This window comes from Palaemon carinicauda, chromosome 1, assembly GCF_036898095.1.
Source record: "Palaemon carinicauda isolate YSFRI2023 chromosome 1, ASM3689809v2, whole genome shotgun sequence".
Classification (NCBI taxonomy): domain Eukaryota; kingdom Metazoa; phylum Arthropoda; class Malacostraca; order Decapoda; family Palaemonidae; genus Palaemon; species Palaemon carinicauda.
Window position 1 is genome coordinate 323056893 of NC_090725.1, and position 12594 is coordinate 323069486.

The 12594-nt window shown below is 48.9% G+C and overlaps 1 long non-coding RNA gene across 1 annotated transcript in view; it reads left to right on the forward strand.

The window, feature by feature from the left end:
• Positions 1-282: 282 nt before the first annotated feature.
• The window catches only part of LOC137645607 (uncharacterized), a 61629-nt gene continuing 49317 nt past the window's right edge, over positions 283-12594 (forward strand). Inside the window, exon 1 of the long non-coding RNA XR_011045313.1 lies at positions 283-377. This is a non-coding gene — a long non-coding RNA (uncharacterized lncRNA). The remainder of the gene's footprint in view (positions 378-12594) is intronic.

Sequence of the window (12594 nt, forward strand, 5' to 3'; positions counted from 1 at the left end):
ATATCATGAATATATGAGTAAAATATACTGACATAGTAATGCAAATTATGAACAAATATGTCGCAAAATTTACAATCGAATTCCATCCTATATACCCGTAAGCATTACCGCTCTGAATGTTTGGCTGCTCGCTCAACAGATGGAGCCATTCGTTTCGCATGGGAGTATCTGGCATCTTTTCATAGCACACTCATTTGTGTGTTAAAAGCATGAGCCTTCCTATCTTCCTTCAGTATATAGTCTTTGGTTCCAATATTCCAGCCAAATGTATTGTTCCGCGGCTCCGCGCTCGTGACTCGTGTGTCTCATTACACTTCCGGTTATTATTGGAGGAAGACGAAGACGGGAATAACCTCTCCTTGTTTACTACCTTTTAGGTAATTAAAGGTTCCATATTGTTCCAAAGGTTTTTACCCTTATTTTAGATACAAGGTCAGGTATATTGACGTGTTATTAGAGGTGTTTTCAAATGAAAAATGGATAGATAAATAGTTCGTAATATTGGTAGGTCTTCTTTTTGATTTGTCAGTCCCAGGCCCAGACATTTTTGCAATGGCGTGTGGTATAGGTCAAAGTGTTAATGTGTAATGAATATCTATTTATAGAACTTTGAAACAATTTAGAAGCCCCTGGTTCTGAGAATTCTTTAGTAATGTGTTTTTCCCTTATATAAACAATATATATTTTTTCTTCGAATTTGAAAACGAAAATGTGACGTATTTTTAACAAAATCTCAATTTTTTGGAACCTGTCATAAAAAAGACCATTCTTCTTCGCCCTAAGGGTTAAATAATGCACTATAATTGTAGTGTGGCCACTTTCTACTCGGTAAGGATAGAAAATAGATTTTAGCTATGGTAAGCAGCCTTTCGAAGAAAGGGACACTTCAAAATTAAACTATCGTCTTCTTGTCTTGGTTAGTGCCATAGACACTGCGCCATTTGTATTCCAGTGTCCTAGGTTTGAGTTGTTTTGCCTAAGGGTACACCCAGTAACTATTTAGTATATATATACTTTAATAATTTCTAGCCAAATACATGAACCATAAATTTTTCATACTACCAATCCTGTGCTGTATGCATTTCTGACCAAGATTATTGGTTCAAACAACCCGTTTGCATTTCTGGATCCCCCCTTAACCCAGTGAGATACTAGGGATTCTGGGCGGGAAACACTCCAAACGAGTGATTTGCAACAATAGTAGTTGCCAGAAATGCATAATTAGCACAAAGCAAAGAGTTATATAAATATATGGTTCATGATATTGGTTCATGTAAGTAGCAGCAAGTACCATAATCTTAAGTTGTAACACAAGATCATCAGCTATGCTAATATTCTCCACCTAACCTAATTTTGGTACTGTACCCATACATACCAGGGAGGGGGATGCTACACCCCCTCTGTGACCACTCTTTGAGGGCTGTATCCCAACCTACCTCATTAAACAGTAGTTTCTTAATTTACTAGTACGGCCCCCTGTTGCCCCCTTTAGACTGCCGTATCATTACCTAACCCCCTTAGACTGCTGTATCATTACCTAACCCCCTTAGACTGCTGTATCATTACCTAACCCCCCTTAGATTGCTGTATCATTACCTAACCCCTGTAGACTGCCGTATCATTACCTAACCCCCTTAGACTGCTGTATCATTACCTAACCCCCTTAGATTGCTGTATCATTACCTAACCCCTGTAGACTGCTGTATCATTACCTAACCCCCTTAGACTGCTGTATCATTACCTAACCCCCTTAGACTGCTGTATCATTACCTAACCCCCCTTAGATTGCTGTATCATTACCTAACCCCCCTTAGACTACAGTATCCTTACTTACACCCCCCTTAGACTACAGTATCCGGTTTCATTGTAGTGTATTAAAGGGCGATGTAACCTAGGAAAACAACTACTTTTTCTTATAGAAAAAATTACGCTCTCTTCGAAAATGACCCTCGTTCCCGTCGCAAATGAATAGTTTCAGAAATATATATACATCTATATCCTCCGATAATGGGGGACCCCCAGTGGGAACTCTGGGTTTTGGGTGGGGAAAACATACTGGGGAATCGATATATAAACGTAAAACAAGCCTTTTCATCTCTATTCTTTACCTTCTTGAAATTATAATAACCGGAGGAAAATACAAAACAGTATATCTGAATAAACTTTGGAGGTGCCGTTGCAAAGATTGTCATGAAAAAATACAGTAACCAGTGCTGCCAACGTCCGATGTAGATCAAATGTTATTTTGTGACCTGTCATACTACTAGGCTAGGTTAGGTGGGTTTGTTAGGTTCTGTGCCCTTTTTGTACTTTTTATATATTGGGTATATGGAGAAATTATTTAAAATTTTTATGGAAATATCTATCATTGCTATCGTTAGTAATGTCAGCGTGCCGTTGGTAACTCTGTGTACCATACGTCAACGTTGGTAACACTGTGTATTATTGGTAACGTTGCTAATGTTATCGTTTGCAGTACATTCGTAAGAGAAGTGACACCGTGCAACTTAAAGTTAGCCGAATTGGTTGATCTGTTTGTTTCCGATTGAAATGAACAGCAAATTCGGTTAAATCACGTTATTTATTATAGGAAAACATATTTTCTGTTCGAAATCTCACCCTGTAATACAATAAAAAATTACCCAGTATCCTTACTTAACCCCACTAGACTGCTGTAACCTTACCCAACGCCCTTAGGTTTCCATAACCTTACCTAACCCCCTTAAACTGCTGTAACCTTCCCTAGTCCCTCTTGGACTGCCGTAACCTTATCTTACCATTACCATAAGACTTGCGTCTCAACCCTCTTGTTTACTTCCCAAATGACTTCACACAAGGAGAAATAACAGTAAAACATATTTCATGAAACTGGCTTCATAGTATTGTATTTTGTATTTAAACAATTTTACTGCTACTTTGTTCTGGTAAGCAGTACATCTCCCTGGATCAATATTAAAGTATCATAAAAAGGAATATTTACAGTGTTCCTTATCTTATGTTTGGGAGGGCAAAGGTTGATGGTCCCCTGTAAATGGTCGGAGCATGTGACTGTCCCCATATTCCTGCCATATCCTTACCTAAGCCCCCTTAGACTGCTATATCCATACCCAACCCGCTTAGATTGCTGTATCCTTACCTAGCCCCCCTTAGACTGCTCTATCTTTAATTAACCCCCCTTAGACTGCTGTATCCTTAGCTTACTGTAAGACTATGTCACAACCTTGTGTTTACTTCCCAAATGAAACTAAATAGGTATCGCATGTTGGTGGTGGTGGGTGGGTTGTAGCCCCACTGATAGGTAAGGGTATGGCATAAAAGTTAGGTTAGGTAGGGAATGTTAGGCTAGCTGGTGGTCTTGGGTGTTTCCTTATCAAAATGAGATTTTTTACTTACAAATGTTGATTATGGTACTTCATGCCAATTGCATGAAACATATTTATCCAACTTGTGGTAATGCTACACGGTGTTCAAGATGGAGCTAAAGAGAAAATGTGTTGGGGATGGGTGTTATAAACCTACATCCTGGAATTTTTGAATAAGTATATAAGCTGTTATTTTAAACATTTAAACTTACCCACTGGTTATATAATAATAGCTTTATGCTTCTGTCCACGGCAGAAATTCAGAACTCGAAGCAATCGCAGATATATGCCAGGTATGCACTAGAGCTAGGTCGAACTATCCCTCCTAGTGTCAGATTTTCTTTTGCCGTCATACTGGCAACATAGAAATCAAATTTACTCATGTTTAACCGGATTTTAGCAGTATTTTGGTGATGTACTCTCGTTTCAGGTTTGAGCTTTCGCTTATTAGGTTTTTGTTTGATATTTTATCGCTATGTTATAGCGTAAAAGGTAGGATTAAAATTTTTTTAACCCATTTTTAACTACCAAAAGCATATGGCGATAGGTAAACATCTCGCCTCATCTATGACGTCACAGTCATTTGACGTAAGCTTGAGTATGACTTGCATTTTCTTTCTTTTTCTGCAAAGATTGATAATTGTTTTGTAACCGAAATACAAACTACGCTATTTACATTGGGTTTACTTTTCGGCGTAGCTGAAATAACGAGGCAATAGTTTTTAACGAGGGTTAACTACCCCCGCGCTAGATAGCGGGGGTAGGGGAAGGGGTAGCTTGCTACCCCTCCCCCCCACACACCGGTGATTTGCTTCACTTCACTTTTGGCTCTGGCGATGAACAGACGTGTCTGTCCATCGTCCTCGTTGACAGCCTTAATCTTTTTTTTGCTTTTCCTTTCAGTTTGTGTGTGTTTGAAGTTGGCCTCACCCTTGGATGTTCACCATGCGCAAGTGCCCTGGTATTGCCGGTCGCCCTTGCAGTACTTTCATGTCTGCGGTGGACACGGATCCTCACACCCTTTGACCGTAGTGTAGAGGCCGACGGTGTGACAGAGAGAATACTTGTAGTGAGTGCAGGGAGTGGTCTGCCTTCCAGTGGGAGAGGTTTGGGCGCCGGCGTAAGAAGAAGTCCAAGAGACCGTTCTCCTTCTGGGTTTGCCTTGAAGGAGGAAGGCTCTCGGGACTCTTCTTCCGCCGCCCAAACCTCCTCCGAAGCTCCCCCTCGTTCGGCTCCTAAGGAGAGACCGCCGAGTGGGAGCGCAGGCCCTAGTTCTGTTTCCCGACCTTGGGCTGGGGGAGAGGGCGTCGCCTCCCATAGCGGGGCGGCTCCCCCTCCTCCTCCGGGGGAGGTTGTTGCTAATGACTCCTCGTCTCATGATGATCTTTTTCAGATTTGGGCTTCCTTGGGGCTTAGGGCCTGCCCTCCAGGGAAGCCCTGATTGACCTTGTCCAGTTGGGGGCCGCTGTTAAGCAGTCGCCGGTGATAGGAGTGGTAGATCCTCTGTCTATTGTCGACGTCGTGGTGGCAGAGGCTTCCGACGGGTCGGGTCAATCCTCTGCGGTTCCTGTTGTGGATGATGGTGCTGAAGGCTCTCCTCCCCCTTCCGTACATCCTTCGAAGGGGGAAGGGAGTCCCACGGGCTCTTCTGCTGCCAAGCCTTCCTCTCGGGGGAGCGCTTTGACTGAGACTCCCCTTCGGAGGACTGATGGTCCTGACGATCTCCCTTGTGGCCGCCTTCGCCATAAGGCTCACCGTCCGCTGCGCCGCAAGGGCCTCCCGTCTCCCTATAAGGATGCTAAGAGGCGCCTTTTTGAATCTTCGCCTCCTTCCTCCGAGGGGGACTCTCCTCGCCGTAAGCAGCCTGCAGCTCCAGCTTCCTTAGACCTCTCCAGGGATCGGTCTCCTACGCCTTCCAGACCTTCCGCTTCTGGTGCAGACGTCCAGCAGCCTGGCCTCTTCAGCCGACGGGCAACGGTCCCTTCGGGGCAAAGGGTTGCTTCCCACGGTGTGGGTTCTTCCCTTGCGCGTCAGGGTTCCCCTGCGCGCCCTCCTGCAGTGTTAGCGCACAGGCCCTCCCCTGCTCATCAGCGTTCTCCTGATCGCCAGTGTTCTGTTCGCCAGCGCTCTCCTGATGATCGTCGCCCCTCTTCTCGCCAGCGCTCTTCCGAGGACATCGTTCATCCTGTTGTTCCTGTTGAGCGCCCAGTGCGCCATCGTTCTCCTGAGCGCCCTAGATCTCCTGCCCGTCAGAGCGCACCTGCGCTCCCAGTTCCTGACTCGCGCCCTGTGCTCCCACGCTCGCCTGCGCGACCTAGAACTTCGGTGTAGTTCTTGGACAAGGACTCTTCTCGCCCTCGCGATCCTGCTCGTCAGCCTGTTCCAGCGCAGCAACGCTCGCGGTCTCCAGCGCGTACTTCCAAAGTGCCTGTACGCCCACGTTCCTGTTCCTGAGCCCGTTCGTCAGCGTTCGCCTCTGCGCACCGCGCCGGCAGCTCCCTCACAGGATTCCACGTGTCGCCCTCCTACTCGCCAGCGATCACAGATGCGTTAACATTCACCTGCTCGTCAGCGATCTCCTGCGCGTCAACGGTCCCCAGCGCGTCAGCGATCTCCAGACCGCCCGCGTGACCTATCGCCTGCGCGCAAGCGGTCTCCGACGCGCCGTCGCCCAGAGGATCTGGAGAGACATGGGTCGCCTTCTGTCATCTCGGCCATGCGCGGTCGTTCGCCTACGCGGTCTACGCACTATCGCTCGCCAACGTGCTATTGCTCTCCTACGCGTCAGCGTTAACCAACGCGCCACCGATGGCCTGCTCGCCATCGCTCTCCCACGCGCTACAGATCTCCAGGTCAACATCGTCAGTGGTCATCGGAGCGATCTCGTTCGCCCTCACGCCCACTCGCCCGCGCTCGATTGTCTCCGCGCGATTACGCGCCCGCGCTTCAACATCCTCTGGCGCGCGACTCCGTAGTTTCGCCTACGCACAAGCGTCAGCACGACCCCCGTTCGCGTTGGGTTCCGCGGCCCGCGACAGCAGCAGGGACGCGTGTCGCCAGACCGCAATCAGGATCGCCTCCGCCTAAGCGCAGGACTCTTGTTCAGGATAGGGAAGACCCATCGGAAAGGTCAGAACAACTTTCTTCCCCTATTTCTTTACAGGCAGGTCCAGTGGTGTCCACTCCGAAGGATCGCCCGATCCCCTTCCCTCCAGCGGGAATTTCGGACTCTGTGTCCGTGTCTCGGCAGTCATGGTTTGGTCCTCTGATGCGGACGTTAGTGAAGGCTATGAAGCCGGCACTCGCCGATCAAGGGCACAAGCCAACGGCTACCTCGCCCCCGCTGAAGAGAAGGAGAGGAGTGGACTTCGTGGTGACTTCTCCCAGGGAGAAGTTGGTTCCCAAGAGGTACGTCAGGAAGGCTCCATCCCCTTCGCAGGCGTTTTCTCCTTCTCCCGAGGACGAGGCTTTTCGTCCTCGGGAGAATCCAGTGAGGTAGTGGTCTCCCCCTTGGCACCAAGGGGGGGAGTCATCTATTCGTGGAGGGGAATCGTCTCGCGCGGAGGGCGCCTTCCAGACCTCTTTGTTGGGATCGTGTATCCCGCCCAGGAGGGAACCCAAGGACTCCAAGACAATCCCGAAATCGTCTTCTAGGATTCGTCAGGAACCAGCTGCACCCCGGGAGAACGTCCACGCATCTCCCCAGGAAGAGATTCTGGGGACGGGAGACTTAGCTGCCAGTCTGCAGGGAGGAGACCAGCAAGAGTCTGAGCATGCCTTCTGGCAGGTCCTGAGCCTGATGAGGCAACTCAACGGGTTCATGGACCCCGTGATCGCCCCCCAAGAAGGCAAGGACACTGTCCTGGACCAGGTGTACAGGACTCAGAAGCCCCCCCAAGGCCAGTGCGGCTCTGCCCTGGTCCCAGGGGTTGAAGAGTGCCAGAGCCAGGGCCAATGCTCAACTCGCGGTTCTCACTTCCTCCAGTCGTTCCTCTGCCGGGAACAAACTCCTCCCACCTCCTCGTCTCCAGCAGAGTAGGTATTTTGAGATCTTGGGGGAGTCTAGCCTCGCTCTTCCCCTCCATCATTCAGTAGAAGAGCTTGCTAGGGGAGTTTCTCTCGAGAAGCTCTCCGTCCGGCAGGTGACGTTCTCGGCGTCGGAGATCCTGAGTCATGAGAAGATCGCGAAGTGCGCCATGCGGGCCACTTCGTGGCTGGATATATGGCTAGGGTCTCTGGGCATCCTATTGTGCTCCGAGGATTTGTCTAAGGAGGCCAATAGGAAGGGCCTGGAGACCTTCCTCCTCTCGGGCAATCGCTCCATCGAGTTCCTGGCACATCAGGTTACCACCCTGTGGGCCAACTCGGTGTTGAAGCGGCGTGATGCGGTGACCGAGAAGTTCCACCCGAAGGTCCCCGCCGTGGATGTCTGTAGGCTCAGGCATGCTTCCCTCCTTAGGGAGAATCTGTTAGAGCCTCAGGACATGGAACGTACAGCTGAGAGGTGGAGGAAGTCTAGCCAGGACTCCCTCCTCCAAAGGGCCCTTACATCTCTGCCCTATAAACCTCCAGCTCCGCAGCAACAGCAGCAGCTCGCAAGACACCAAAGCAGGCACTGGCAGCTAAGAAGGTGGTGTCTAAGCCCCAGCCCTTTCCTGCCAAGGACAAGAGGGGTGGTAAGTCCTCCAGTGGAAGCAGGACTCCTAGAGGGGGCGGACGCGGCCGCAAACGCTAGGAGTGGCAGTCCCCCCATGTGTCCACCTGTGGGGGGATGCCTTCGAAGTTGCGTGCACATGTGGCAGCAACATGTGGCCGATGCTTGGACGATCTCCGTGATCGGCCAAGGCTATCGCGTCCCGTTCACAACATCTCAACCTCCCCTGACAGCGAATCCAGTGTCGTTGAGCTCCTATGCCACGGGATCGGTAAAGGGCCTGGCCCTTCGGGCAGAAGTCGAGACCATGCTCAAGAAGGATGCTCTCCAAGAGGTCGTCGACGGCTCCCCAGGCTTCTTCAGTCGACTCTTTATTGTAAAGGTGTCTGGAGGCTGGAGACCTGTCATCGACCTCTCGGCTCTGAACAAGTTTGTCAAGCAAACTCGGTTCAGCATGGAGACAGCGGACACGGTCAGACTTGCGGTGAGACCTCTAGACTTCATGTGAACACTGGATCCAATCCATCCGTCTTCCAGGAAGTACTTGAGATTCAGCCTAGAGGACCTACCAGTTCAAGGTGCTGTGTTTCGGTCTCTCCACAGCACCTCAGGTGTTCACCAGTGTGTTCACCCTGATTTCATCTTGGGCGCACAGGAACGGCATCCGTCTCCTTCGTTATCTGGACGACTGGCTGATCCTAGCAGACTCGGAGTCGACCCTTCTTTGACACCGAGACAGGCTTCTGAGTCTTTGCCAGGATCTGGGGATCGTGGTAAATCTCGAGAAGTCCTCTCTGCAGCCGTCCCAACGACTGGTTTATCTAGGCATGTTGTTAGACACCAATCTCCACAAAGCCTTTCCATCAGACGACAGGATAGCAAGGCTGAGGAGGGTGGCGGAACCCTTTCTCAGGCGAGAAGAGCTTCCCGCCCAATCGTGGTTGCGTCTCTTAGGTCACCTGTCCTCCCTGGCTCGTCTGGGTCCAAACGGCCGCCTCAGGATGAGATCCCTGCAGTGGCGGCTCAAGTCCCGGTGGAATCAAGGACCTGATTCCCCGGACGTACAGGTCCCGATAGGATCTTTGGAACAGGCGGACCTGTGGTGGTGGCTGGTCGACGGGAACCTGCGAAAGGGAGTGGATCTTCTCGTCCTCCCCCCGGAATTGACTCTGTTTTCGGACGCGTCAAAAGAAGTTTGGGGGGCCGCACATTCTGAACCAGAGGACCTCAGGCTTTTGGTCAGAATCAGAAAAGTACCTGCACATCAACCTGCTAGAGATGAAGGCCGTCTTTCTGGCTCTTCAACAGTTCCAACGGACCCTGGCGGGTCACTCCATGGGGGTGATGAGCGACAACACCACAGTAGTGGCTTATATCAACAAGCAGGGAGGCACTTTTTCGCAGCAGCTATCCCATCTTGCAGTAGAGATTCTGAGGTGGACCGAAGTCCACTTGATAACACTATCAGCTCGCTTCATTCCTGGCAAGAGGAATGTGCTCGCCGACAGTCTGAGCAGGGCTTCGCAGATAGTGAGTACCGAGTGGTCTTTGGATCCTCAGATAGCCAACAAAGTCCTGACTTTGTGGGGTTCCCCGACCGTGGATCTGTTCGCGACAGCGTTGAATTTCAAGCTGCCTCTGTACTGCTCCCCAGTCCCGGACCCCAAGGCACTCTGGCAAGATGCTTTCCAGCAACGGTGGGACAACATCGACGTGTACGCCTTCCCACCGTTCTGTCTGTTGAGAAGGGTGCTCAACAGGACCAGACTATCGGTCAACTGTTCGATGACTCTGATAGCTCCGCTATGGCATCACGCAGAATGGTTCCCGGACCTTCTGCAGCTCCTGACGGAGCCCGCGAGAGAACTTCCCCTACGACACGAGCTACTCAGACAACCACACTCCAACATCCTTCACAAGGCCGTGGCCTCGCTTCGGCTTCACGCCTGGAGACTGTCCAGCGTTTCCTCACGGAGAGAGGCTTTTCGCAACAGGTTGCGGAGAGAATGTCTCGGCACCTGCGAAAGTCCTCTGAAGGAGTCTACCAGGGGAAGTGGAGTGTCTTCTGTGGTTGGTGTCGTGGGATTGGTATCTCTCCACTCGATGCCACTATTCCAGCAATAGCGGAGTTCCTCGTGTATCTGCGGGAGGAAATGCACCTTTCTGTCTCAGCGGTGAAAGGCTTATCGCTCAGCCTTAAGCTTGGCATTTAGGCTGAAAGGTGTGGACATTTCTTCCTCGCTGGAACACTCTCTACTCATACGTAGCTATGAGCTTACCTGACCTCAGTCGTAAGTGAGACCTCCTCCTTGGAACGTGGTTCGGGTTCTCAGGGCTCTTAAGAGACCTCCCTTCGAACCATTACGCCAGGCCTCTGATCGCCACCTGTCTTGGAAGACGGCTTTCCTGCTCGCTTTGGCTTCAGCCAAGCGAGTTAGTGAACTTCATGGTCTCTTGTACAACATCGCCCATTCAAGGGGATGGAGGTAGGTAACGTTCAGGTTCGTCCCTGAGTTTGTTGCCAAGACTCAGAATCCTGGAGTGCCGGACCCACGATTCGACTCTTTCAGGATCGCGAGTCTCCGTTCTGTAATAAGCGACCCAGACCAGCTGCTACTATGTCCAGTGAGGAGTCTGAGGTATTACTTGAAGAGAACAGCTGCAGTTCGTCCTCAAGTGCGAGCATTGTTTGTTAGTACAAGCAGGACGAAGAGGAGGGTCACTAAGAATACCATCTCGGCTTGGAATGGAAGAGTTATCTATCACGCCTTGAATCCAGACCCTCCTACGTCACGTCCCCCTAGGGCACATGACGTCAGGGGCGTTGCTACGTCCCTGGCCTTCAAGAGAAACTTCTCTGTGACGCAGGTGCTTCAAGCTGGGGTCTGGAAGTGTCAGACGACCTTCACAGCCCACTACCTGCAGGATGTGACCCACAGGAGCCTCGATACGTTTTCTATCGGCCCTGTGGTGGCTGCACAACAGCTGGTCTAACCTTAGGCTCCTTTATGGACAAGTAGCAGTAGGTTGAGGGCGTTGTTACCCGGTTTTAGTCTGCGTGAATGAAAGAGTATGTCTGACCCTTACTACTTTCTTCATTCTCACCTCTCTTGGGGAAGCAGCATCCTGGTCTTCGCATAGCTGACCGTGACCTCTGCAGGTAACCCATGCTTCCTTGTGCTCCTAGTATTAAGTTTAATACTGTCGCGTCCCCCATACCCTGACGAGGTGGTATTGGGAACGTCCTATCCTGGATTCCTATATAAAGGTCTCAAGGTCAACTTCATAGGACGAGTCACGCTCTTTCCTCCACACACAACTTATGTAGGCCACTCGTTCTTGGCGAAGTAAGGAACTTGTGAGGTGCAGGGGCTCCTTTTCTCGAGTGCTACTCACTGGGAGGCGGAGCCCCCGGATAAAGCCAAAGTCAGTAAGGCTGGGGACTTTCCACCCTTCCTAAGGAGTAAGTCACCCAATGTAAAGAGCGTGGTTTATATTTCGGTTACGGAACAAATGACAAATTCGGAGATAATTTGTATTTTTCCTAACCATACAAACCTTAGCTATTTACACATATTTGCCCGCCAGCCCTGACCCCTAAGTCAAGTCTTACCTCTAAGTGAAGTGAAGCAAATCATCGGTGTGTGGGGGGGAGGGGTACCAAGCTACCCCTTCCCCTACCCCCCCTAACTAGCGCGGGGGTACTTAACCCTCGTTAAAAACTATTGGCTCGTCATTTCAGCTACGCCGAAAAGTAAACCTAATGTAGATAGCTAAGGTTTGTATGGTTAGGAAAAATACAAATTATCTCCGAATTTGTCATGTCAATACTATCTTACTAAGTATTTAGTTATCTAAAATAAAAGGATTATATTATTTTGAGAAAATTTTTGTCCTTTTGGTATGCTTTCTTTGGATAATCTTCGATCTGTTTTAAAGATTATCTAGCGTTCATTTTTATTTATGCTACGCAGTCCTCAGTCTATCGTTACAGTAATACTCTTTGTATCGATATTTATGAAAAGTACTTTTTTGTTTAAAAACTAAGTTTTTAAATTATATTAGATAAAAGGAATATGTCATTTTCCAATTATATTGGTCCTTTTAGTATTTTTTCTTTAGCTAATCTGTTTACAAAGATTAAAGAGAATTAGCGTTCAGTTAATTTTTATACGACATAGTATTCATGACAATCGATATAGTCACATGATTCTTTGTATCGTTTACTTTTTCGTTTTTGGAATACTAAATTTGTTCTTATAATATTTATAAATGTTCCAATTGTTAAATGTGACCGTCTTTTATTGGAACCCCTTAATATTAAGGGTTGGTTTAAATATATAGATATATTCTTTATTCCTATATCTATTCGTGTAATATGTTAATATTTTATATTAAATATTTTGTTACATTTTATATGGGATTCAGTGACTATTGCAATCCCATTCAAGCCCTTGACAGAATAGTAATTTCTCCCTCTACGGGTGTTATACTTTTGGTTTTATACCAGTCAAAAATGCAAATTTTTAGTGCTAAATTAGTGCAGTGAATTTTATTCAATACAGTGGAGGGTGCTTC